The sequence below is a fragment of the Oncorhynchus keta genome, unplaced genomic scaffold (assembly GCF_023373465.1).
Source record: "Oncorhynchus keta strain PuntledgeMale-10-30-2019 unplaced genomic scaffold, Oket_V2 Un_contig_8382_pilon_pilon, whole genome shotgun sequence".
NCBI classification, from domain to species: Eukaryota; Metazoa; Chordata; class Actinopteri; order Salmoniformes; family Salmonidae; genus Oncorhynchus; species Oncorhynchus keta.
Window position 1 is genome coordinate 2,556 of NW_026290025.1, and position 10,299 is coordinate 12,854.

Sequence of the window (10,299 nt, forward strand, 5' to 3'; positions counted from 1 at the left end):
AGAGAGCGAGCGAAAGAGAGAGAGCGAGCGAAAGAGAGAGCGAGCGAAAGAGAGAGCGAGCGAAAGAGAGAGCGAGCGAGCGAAAGAGAGAGCGAACGAGCGAAAGAGAGAGCGAGCGAAAGAGAGAGCGAAGCAGCGAAAGAGAGAGCGAGCAAAAGAGAGAGCGAGCGAAAGAGAGAGCAAAAGAGAGAGCGAGCAAAAGAGAGAGCAAAAGAGAGAGCGAGCAAAAGAGAGAGCAAAGAGAGAGCGAGCGAAAGAGAGAAGAGAGAGAGCGAGCGAAAGAGAGAGAGAGAGAGCGAGTGAAAGAGAGAGAGAGAGAGCGAGTGAAAGAGAGAGACCGAGCGAAAGAGAGAGAGCGAGCGAAAGAGAGAGAGCGAGCGAAAGAGAGAGAGAGAGCGAGCGAAAGAGAGAGAGCGAGCGAAAGAGAGCGAGCGAAAGAGAGAGAGCGAGCGAAAGAGAGAGAGCGAAAGAGAGAGCGAAAGAGAGAGAGCGAGCGAAAGAGCGAGCGAAAGAGAGAGAGCGAGCGAAGAGAGAGAGAGAGCGAGCAAAGAGAGAGAGAGAGCGAGCGAAAGAGAGAGAGAGAGCGAGCGAAAGAGAGAGAGCGAGCGAAAGAGAGCGAGCGAAAGAGAGAGAGAGAGAGAGCGAGCGAAAGAGAGAGAGAGAGCGAGCGAGCGAGCGAAAGAGAGCGAGCGAGCGAGCGAAAGAGAGCGAGCGAGCGAAAGAGAGAGAGCGAGCGAAAGAGAGAGAGCGAGCGAGCGAAAGAGAGAGAGCGAGCGAAGCGAAAGAGAGAGAGCGAGCGAGCGAAGAGAGAGAGCGAGCGAAAGAGAGAGCGAGCGAAAGAGAGAGCGAGCGAAAGAGAGAGAGCGAGCGAAAGAGAGAGAGCGAGCGAGCGAAAGAGAGAGAGCGAGCGAAAGAGAGAGAGCGAGCGAGCGAAAGAGAGAGAGCGAGCCAAGAGAGAGAGAGCGAGCAAAGAGAGAGAGCGAGCGAAAGAGAGAGAGCAGCGAAAGAGAGAGAGCGAAAGAAAGAGAGAGAGCGAGCGAAAAGAGAGAGAGCGAGCGAAAGAGAGAGAGCGAAAGGAAGAGAGAGAGCGAGCGAAAGAGAGAGAGCGAGCGAAAGAGAGAGCGAGCGAAAGACACAAGCGCAAAGACTGACGTATTATCCATGCATGAATCTATAGTGACTGTGATTCTGTTCAGGTGTTTGTCTATAGCCTACCTTGGGGGTGTTGGGGCGCTGTGGGGTCTGGGCTCCCCTTCTTGTCCTCCTTGTCCTCCTCCAGCCCCATGTGTAGCCTGGACATACCCCTCTCCCCCATGGAGCGCTGTCGCAGGCGTCTCTATAGGGCTCGGTGGGGTCCTCTGAACCTCCCTCTGCAAGAGTAGAGACCTGCTCTGGCACCTCCACCACCTCCTCCTCGACAGGAGACTCTGGCTCCTCGATCACCTCATGCTTCACTTTGGCAGGACGTCCTCTCTTCCTCTTGGGGGTTGGGGAGCAGCGGGGGGCTCGGCCTGGGGTGCCGACCTCTCCTCCTCCTGGGGTGCTGATCGACAGTCTGGTGCGCCCCGACGTCTCTCCTTCCTGGGGTGCTGGATCCACCTGACTACAGGTGGCTCTACAGCCAGATGGACCACCTCAGTAGGGGGCCACCTTCCCTGGGTCCACGCTGATGAGGAAGGCCCCCCGGCTCCATGGAGAGGGGAGTCCCCCTCGTCCCCTTCATCATGCTGCTGTTGCCCAGGGCCAGACAGGCTGACACCACGGCCAGGGACTCATTGGCCCGGCCTGGCCGCTGTGGGTGACCACCGTCATGGTCTCGGTCTCTCCAGTAGGGGAGAAGAGGGTGACCGACTCGCCTACCCGGGCCTGGCCGCTGTGGGTCACGCGACCGTCATGGTCTCGGCTCTCCAGTAGGGGGAGAAGAGGGTGACCGACTTCGCCTACCCGGGCCTGGCTACTGTGGGTGACTAGAGTCACCGTCTCTGACCCTGCCTCCCCAACCACGGTCATAATCTCTGGTTCACCTCCCAGAGCCTGGTTGACTACAGACGTCAGATCCCCTCTGAAGGACTCTGTTGTGTTTGCCGTGTCAGCCAGGAGTCCAGGTCCTCCCCTGCTCCAGCCAGCCCAGTATGAGTCACCACGGCATGGCCGTCGCTGCCGATGGTCATAATGTAGGCCCCAGGGTCTTCATTCGGGGCCTGTTGGGGTGCAGGCTGGCTGGACAGCACCGTGTGGATGTCTCCTTGCTGGTAGACCATCAGCTTCTGCTCCTCCACCTTCTTGTGGACGGACTCACAGATCTGAAGGACCTCGGCCATCCCAGGAGGTGTCGGGCCAGCGTGGCAACGTCGGCCATCACACAGAAGTTGAAGCAGAGGTTGGAGGTGTATGCAAACTCTAGCAGGGGAGGAAACTGACCTTGCTGAAACCTGAGAGACAGAGAAACGGGTTATTCCTCTGACCAAACCACCTCAGTAAGATGATGACAGGGAAACATCATCCAACCGTTTTATAACTCAGGACGGTGACCTTTTTCCTGCTGTTCTGATAACTACTCTCGACAGACTTGTACCCCGATTCATCCTCCGGTGGTCTGGAGTCCATGAGACGAAAAAGCTTCCTTTTACAACGGAGTCATTTATCAGACGTCCTCACCCAGCACCTTCTCCATGTCTCACCTGATAGGTCGACCACCGCTTCGTGACTGGACACAGCTCCCTTCTCTATAAACAGCTCGTTAAAGTAGTCGCTGCAGGCGCCAGCACAGCCTTGTGGGCCCTGTGCTCCTCCCCTCGATCAGCAGCGTGATGTCACAGAACTGGTTGTTGAGGCGCTGCTCGTTCAGCTTGTCCAGCATCGTCTGACCGTGTCTGGGAAGGTACTGCTTCACAACTCCCTTACTGTCCACCTGGATAGATAACACAGGAAGTCATGACTACCGTCCACCTGGATAGATAACACAGGAAGTCATGACTACCGTCCACCTGGATAGATAACACAGGAAGTCATGACTACCGTCCACCTGGATAGATAACACAGGAAGTCATGACTACCGTCCACCTGGACAGATAACACAGGAAGTCATGACTACTGTCCACCTGGGAGACCTAAGACAACACTAGACATAGAGACCTAAGACAACACTAGACAGAGACCTAAGACAACACTAGACAGAGACCTAAGACAACACTAGACAGAGACCTAAGACAACACTAGACAGAGACCTAAGACAACACTAGACAGAGACCTAAGACAACACTAGACAGAGACCTAAGACAACACTAGACATAGAGACCTAAGACAACACTAGACATAGAGACCTAAGACAACACTAGACATAGAGACCTAAGACAACACTAGACATAGAGACCTAAGACAACACTAGACAGAGAGACCTAAGACAACACTAGACAGAGAGACCTAAGACAACACTAGACAGAGAGACCTAAGACAACACTAGACAGAGAGAGACCTAAGACAACACTAGACAGAGAGAGAGAGACCTAAGACAACACTAGACATAGAGACCTAAGACAACACTAGACATAGAGACCTAAGACAACACTAGACATAGAGACCTAAGACAACACTAGACAGAGAGACCTAAGACAACACTAGACATAGAGACCTAAGACAACACTAGACATAGAGACCTAAGACAACACTAGACATAGAGACCTAAGACAACACTAGACAGAGAGACTTAAGACAACACTAGACAGACAGAGAGACCTAAGACAACACTAGACATAGACCTAAGACAACACTAGACATAGAGACCTAAGACAACACTAGACATAGAGACCTAAGACAACACTAGACATAGAGACCTAAGACAACACTAGACAGACAGAGACATAAGACAACACTAGACAGAGAGACCTAAGACAACACTAGACAGACAGAGAGACCTAAGACAACACTAGACATAGAGACCTAAGACAACACTAGACATAGAGACCTAAGACAACACTAGACATAGAGACCTAAGACAACACTAGACAGACAGAGAGACCTAAGACAACACTAGACAGACAGAGAGACCTAAGACAACACTAGACAGACAGAGAGACCTAAGACAACACTAGACAGACAGAGAGACCTAAGACAACACTAGACAGACAGAGAGACCTAAGACAACACTAGACAGAGAGAGAGACCTAAGACAACACTAGACATAGAGAGAGACCTAAGACAACACTAGACATAGACCTAAGACAACACTAGACAGAGAGACCTAAGACAACACTAGACAGAGAGACCTAAGACAACACTCGACAGACATAGAGACCTAAGACAACACTAGACAGAGAGACCTAAGACAACACTAGACATAGAGACCTAAGACAACACTAGACATAGAGACCTAAGACAACACTAGACAGAGAGACCTAAGACAACACTAGACAGAGAGACCTAAGACAACACTAGACAGAGAGAGACCTAAGACAACACTAGACATAGAGAGAGACCTAAGACAACACTAGACATAGAGACCTAAGACAACACTAGACAGAGACCTAAGACAACACTAGACAGAGACCTAAGACAACACTAGACAGAGAGACCTAAGACAACACTAGACAGAGACCTAAGACAACACTAGACAGAGACCTAAGACAACACTAGACAGAGAGACCTAAGACAACACTAGACATAGAGACCCAAGACAACACTAGACAGACAGAGAGACCTAAGACAACACTAGACAGAGAGAGAGACCTAAGACAACACTAGACAGAGAGAGAGACCTAAGACAACACTAGACATAGAGAGAGACCTAAGACAACACTAGACATAGAGAGAGACCTAAGACAACACTAGACAGAGACCTAAGACAACACTAGACAGAGACCTAAGACAACACTAGACAGAGAGACCTAAGACAACACTAGACAGAGAGACCTAAGACAACACTAGACAGAGAGACCTAAGACAACACTAGACAGAGAGACCTAAGACAACACTAGACAGAGACCTAAGACAACACTAGACAGAGACCTAAGACAACACTAGACAGAGAGACCTAAGACAACACTAGACAGAGAGACCTAAGACAACACTAGACAGAGAGACCTAAGACAACACTAGACATAGAGACCTAAGACAACACTAGACATAGAGACCTAAGACAACACTAGACAGACAGAGAGACCTAAGACAACACTAGACAGAGAGACCTAAGACAACACTAGACAGAGACCTAAGACAACACTAGACAGAGACCTAAGACAACACTAGACAGAGACCTAAGACAACACTAGACAGAGAGACATAAGACAACACTAGACAGAGACCTAAGACAACACTAGACAGAGAGACATAAGACAACACTAGACAGAGAGACATAAGACAACACTAGACATAGAGACCTAAGACAACACTAGACAGAGAGACCTAAGACAACACTAGACAGAGACCTAAGACAACACTAGACAGAGAGACATAAGACAACACTAGACATAGAGACCTAAGACAACACTAGAGAGAGAGACATAAGACAACACTAGACAGTATCGTTTCAGTAAAGTGACTAGGCTATATCCCCCCCCAAAAATACAGCAACACTGACAAAGACCAGTTCGTGTTTAGCCACAGTCCTGGGGCTCTTGGTCTTGTGATGAATGGAAGTCACCAAGTCCATCTCCTCCTCCTCTTCCTCCTCCACCTCATCATCATCGTCACTGGCTGGGGTTGTGACCCTCCTTGGTCTCCTGGTCGGCCCACCAGTCTGGATCCACTCCGGTCCTCTGACAATCCTCTCCGGTCCTGTCTGTTCTGACACTGCCTACACTGTCTCATGTAGTCCTTCACCTGCTTCAGGATACCTGGGAAGACACGGGGTTAATCACGTTGATGTATCGACAGTATGCTTACACACTGTTGATAAGGGAACCAGTGGTCTGTTGACAGGGGAACCAGTGGTCTGTTGATAAGGGAACCAGTGGTGTGTTGACAAGGGAACCAGTGGTCTGTTGACAAGGGAACCAGTGGTGTGTTGTTAAGGGAACCAGTGGTGTGTTGACAAGGGAACCAGTGGTGTGTTGACAAGGGAACCAGTGGTGTGTTGACAAGGGAACCAGTGGTGTGTTGACAAGGGAACCAGTGGTGTGTTGATAAGGGAACCAGTGGTGTGTTGACAAGGGAACCAGTGGTGTGTTGATAAGGGAACCAGTGGTGTGTTGACAAGGGAACCAGTGGTGTGTTGACAAGGGAACCAGTGGTGTGTTGATAAGGGAACCAGTGGTGTGTTGATAAGGGAACCAGTGGTGTGTTGACAAGGGAACCAGTGGTGTGTTGACAGGGAAACCAGTGGTGTGTTGATAAGGGAACCAGTGGTGTGTTGACAAGGGAACCAGTGGTGTGTTGACAGGGAAACCAGTGGTGTGTTGACAAGGGAACCAGTGGTGTGTTGATAAGGGAACCAGTGGTGTGTTGACAGGGGAACCAGTGGTGTGTTGTTAAGGGAACCAGTGGTGTGTTGATAAGGGAACCAGTGGTGTGTAGGGAACCAGTGGTGTGTTGATAAGGGAACCAGTGGTGTGTTGATAAGGGAACCAGTGGTGTGTTGATAAGGGAACCAGTGGTGTGTTGACAGGGGAACCAGTGGTGTGTTGTTAAGGGAACCAGTGGTGTGTTGATAAGGGAACCAGTGGTGTGTAGGGAACCAGTGGTGTGTTGATAAGGGAACCAGTGGTGTGTTGATAAGGGAACCAGTGGTGTGTTGACAAGGGAACCAGTGGTGTGTTGATAAGGGAACCAGTGGTGTGTTGATAAGGGAACCAGTGGTGTGTTGACAAGGGAACCAGTGGTGTGTTGACAAGGGAACCAGTGGTGTGTTGATAAGGGAACCAGTGGTGTGTTGATAAGGGAACCAGTGGTGTGTTGACAAGGGAACCAGTGGTGTGTTGATAAGGGAACCAGTGGTGTGTTGATAAGGGAACCAGTGGTGTGTTGACAAGGGAACCAGTGGTGTGTTGACAAGGGAACCAGTGGTGTGTTGACAAGGGAACCAGTGGTGTGTTGACAAGGGAACCAGTGGTGTGTAGGGAACCAGTGGTGTGTTGACAAGGGAACCAGTGGTGTGTAGGGAACCAGTGGTGTGCTGGTCAGCTGTTTGTTCACCCCACAATTGCTAATAACCCATGTAATGACCCGTGTAACGACCCGTAACGACCCGTGTAATAACCCATGTAATGACCTGTCCGCCCATCTAGATGTGATAAAGTTGAAATCACCTGCACCTTACCCGCTAATATAGAGAATGCGCCGTAGACTACAGCCAGACGGCGCAATGATTTTTTTTTTCTTTCATTTTCGAGTAAAAATGTTGGCCTATTTGTTAGTCAACTTGTCTATAATTAGATACGTGCAGCTTCTCTTCTGTCATATTCTGCCCTCGAAGAATAAATAAAACCTAAGAATGTCTTTGCTCCGCAAAAAAAAAAGTAGAGATAACAGAGAACCTCACCAGAATGTCATAAATCAACAGAATGGATGCGTCAATCTAGTTATCTAGCTACTTTTTTGCGGAGGAAAGACGTTAGGGACCGGGAGAAAAAGTTAGGGACCAGGAGAAAATGCAACAACTTTAAAACTGAACTCTGTGCAAAATTTCCAAACGACAGTTTGACTGTTTTAGTTTCATTACAGTTCAAATATAGATTATAGAACATCATGCTCTGTTTTTAGAAAGTTTGATACTTCAGGATTTTGGCAATGAGACCCTTTATCTACTTCCTCACCGTCCGATGAACTCGTGGATACACTTTTTACGTTTCGAGTCTAGTATGCTGGCAGATGGGGCAATAACTTGAAGTCTATGGGTAACGCTAGTTAGCATTGTTTCACAAAACTATTTTACTATAACTGCTTCAATCCCTGATCACACTTCTAGTCGATGTCATAGCAGCGTTGGCTATCAAAGCTCATGCGGCAGGTAGCCTACCGGATTTAGAGCGGGGGCCAGAAACCGAAAGGTTGCCGGTTTGAACCCCGAGCAGACCAGGTGAAAAATCTGCCGATGAGCCCTTGAGCAAGGCACTTAACCCTAATTGCTCCTGTAAGTAGCTCTGGACAAGAGTGCCTGTTAAATGACTAAAAATGTAAACTGTAAAAACATGTCATCGGGTTATAATATATGCCATTTAGCAGACGCTTTTATCCAAAGCGACTTACAGTCATGTGTGCATACATTCTACGTATGGGTGGTCCCGGGAATCGAACCCACTACCCTGGCGTTACAAGCGCCATGCTCTACCAACTGAGCTACAGAAGGTCGTTTCTCGCCTAACTGTATATGTTCAGGCCATCAAATCAAATCCTTCGATATGAATTTGTTGTTTTTATAAAGAATATTAAAACGTGTGATTTTCACGAGGTTGGAGTAACATGTTCAACTACTTAAGACATTGGCTCTCATCTAGGTTGTGCATTTCGATTGAGAAACGAACACCTAAAAAATGAATAATTTTTAACTTCTCTTGTTGACTTGGCCTGTTCGGCAAGCATTCACAGAAGTCTCATGATGTTGCACCTCTGGGTTTAGAAACTGTGGGCCTGAACAGGCATAGGTAAGGCTTAAAATCCATGCCTGTACTGGGCTCTAGTGAAATATTGCGTGGATAAAGGGCACAACCCTAAACCCTCCTGCCCTACATATATAACCATGGGGACTGCGGGTATGACTCAACCTGCACATAACTTAAAACTGCAACATTTAACTTTTTGGGTAACCCATTCTCATTGAAAGCCAGTCTAAGAAGCGGTGGTGTGTCTGTTCTGTCTACAATTTCTATGCTTCCGTTTAGTTGTTGCTGTCTTTTACATTCGGGTTTGGTACACCAGCTTCAAATAGCTGAAAATACAATATTTAATATCGGAAAATACAAAACAAATTATTCACAGCTGCTTAGATGGTACAATGATTGTCGTAGAATGACTTTGTTTTGTCAAAAACTGAAACTATTAGATTTTTTTTTTGCAACCAGGAAATGGCGGAATGATTCCCCTGCATATTGCTCCTTTAAGCGTACGATGCATTGATTGACCTGGCAAGCCATATGGCAAACAAACTGCGAAGGAAATATACCAGCTGGTGCTTTTTTTTGCTGCGTGTTATTTTGGCCCAATAAACAAAACAAAAAAAAAAGTGTTGCTAAATAATTTAGCTGTAAATTATATTTTTTACCTTCCACTCAATACTTCTGAGAAATTGATTCCCATGTGAGATGCTGGTTGAGGTGCTCTTCTCCGGTGACAATGTGTGACTCGTCGATCGTTCCTTCCTCCGTCCCGCCTGGCACACCACTTCCAACTCGGTGAATTCATCCAGGCCCTTCTGCCTTCTCTTCTGGTAGTACAGTGTGCCATTCCGCACGACATAGCAAGCTTAGCTGCTTTACGTGCATCTTTCTTTTTGGTATTGCCATGGGTCCCCGGTGCGTGATGGCTCCCGCTCATCAGTCAGATATGTCTGATGGCTAAGTAGCTTTCCTCGCACGACATAACCTTAATTATTCGCGCACACAACTAAAAAAAATACTCTATTTATTTCGAAGAGAAAGGCATCTTCGAACTTGTAATTTTTAAATCCGTATATGTGCCACATAATATACAAAAAAAATACAATATTTCAGGTTATTTTCGAAGGGGGAACGCAGTTCTTGACCGTGAGGGGTGGACTTGCATGAACAGACAAAATGGCTGCTGCACAACCGGATGTGGCGTGAGAAATGGCGGAAGAGCAGAGATACTGTATGTAATGGCGAGGTAATCTTGTCTCCGCCCTAACAGTGTTCGTCCGTGTCCCGAAGGCAGGTGGTCTGCTTATCGTGGACAGATTAAACCCTCTCGCTTCGCCTCGTGCTTCTCATTCTGTGAGGTTTAATGGCGGAATACAACCTAGGGCTGTATTCACGCCACCTACTGTACAGGGTAAGGAAACAAAAATACTCATTTGGAGGGGGCAGAGGTCTGATACCAACAGGTGGTCTGATACCAACAGTCTGTTCTCTCCCTTACCGTCGGTCTGACACAATTTCTATATACACGGAGTACACAATTATGAGAACACATATTTAATATTGAGCTGCTTGCTTAGCGAGTACCACTTCCTCCCATACCTGGCGTGAACTCGAGACCTCTGCCTCACAAACACACAACTGCCCCCCTCAAGTGTCTATCCGATCGCTACACCTCAAAAGCTAATGTGGCGATGCAAGAGGGACACTTCAGGCTTGGGAGTAAGTTCCCCTGCTACACTAACACACATCACAGCTGCTGCTACCAGATTCT

The 10,299-nt window shown here is 48.2% G+C and overlaps 1 long non-coding RNA gene and 1 pseudogene across 3 annotated transcripts; both read right to left on the bottom strand.

Moving 5' to 3' along the window:
• Window positions 1–2,051: 2,051 nt before the first annotated feature.
• Window positions 2,052–3,012, bottom strand: LOC127926811 (zinc finger and BTB domain-containing protein 11-like; annotated as a pseudogene).
• Window positions 3,013–3,705: 693 nt separating this feature from the next.
• Window positions 3,706–5,365, bottom strand: LOC127926812 (uncharacterized). 3 transcript variants are annotated; one of them, XR_008125156.1, is made up of 4 exons: window positions 4,697–5,365; window positions 4,320–4,369; window positions 3,990–4,076; window positions 3,707–3,735 (listed from the first exon to the last, which is right to left on the bottom strand). It is a non-coding gene; the product is annotated as an uncharacterized LOC127926812 (long non-coding RNA). The 3 variants fall into 3 exon arrangements; XR_008125155.1 differs by lacking the exon at window positions 3,707–3,735 and adding an exon at window positions 3,883–3,914; XR_008125154.1 differs by lacking the exon at window positions 4,320–4,369 and having other exon boundaries at window positions 3,706–3,735; window positions 3,990–4,163.
• Window positions 5,366–10,299: the final 4,934 nt, after the last annotated feature.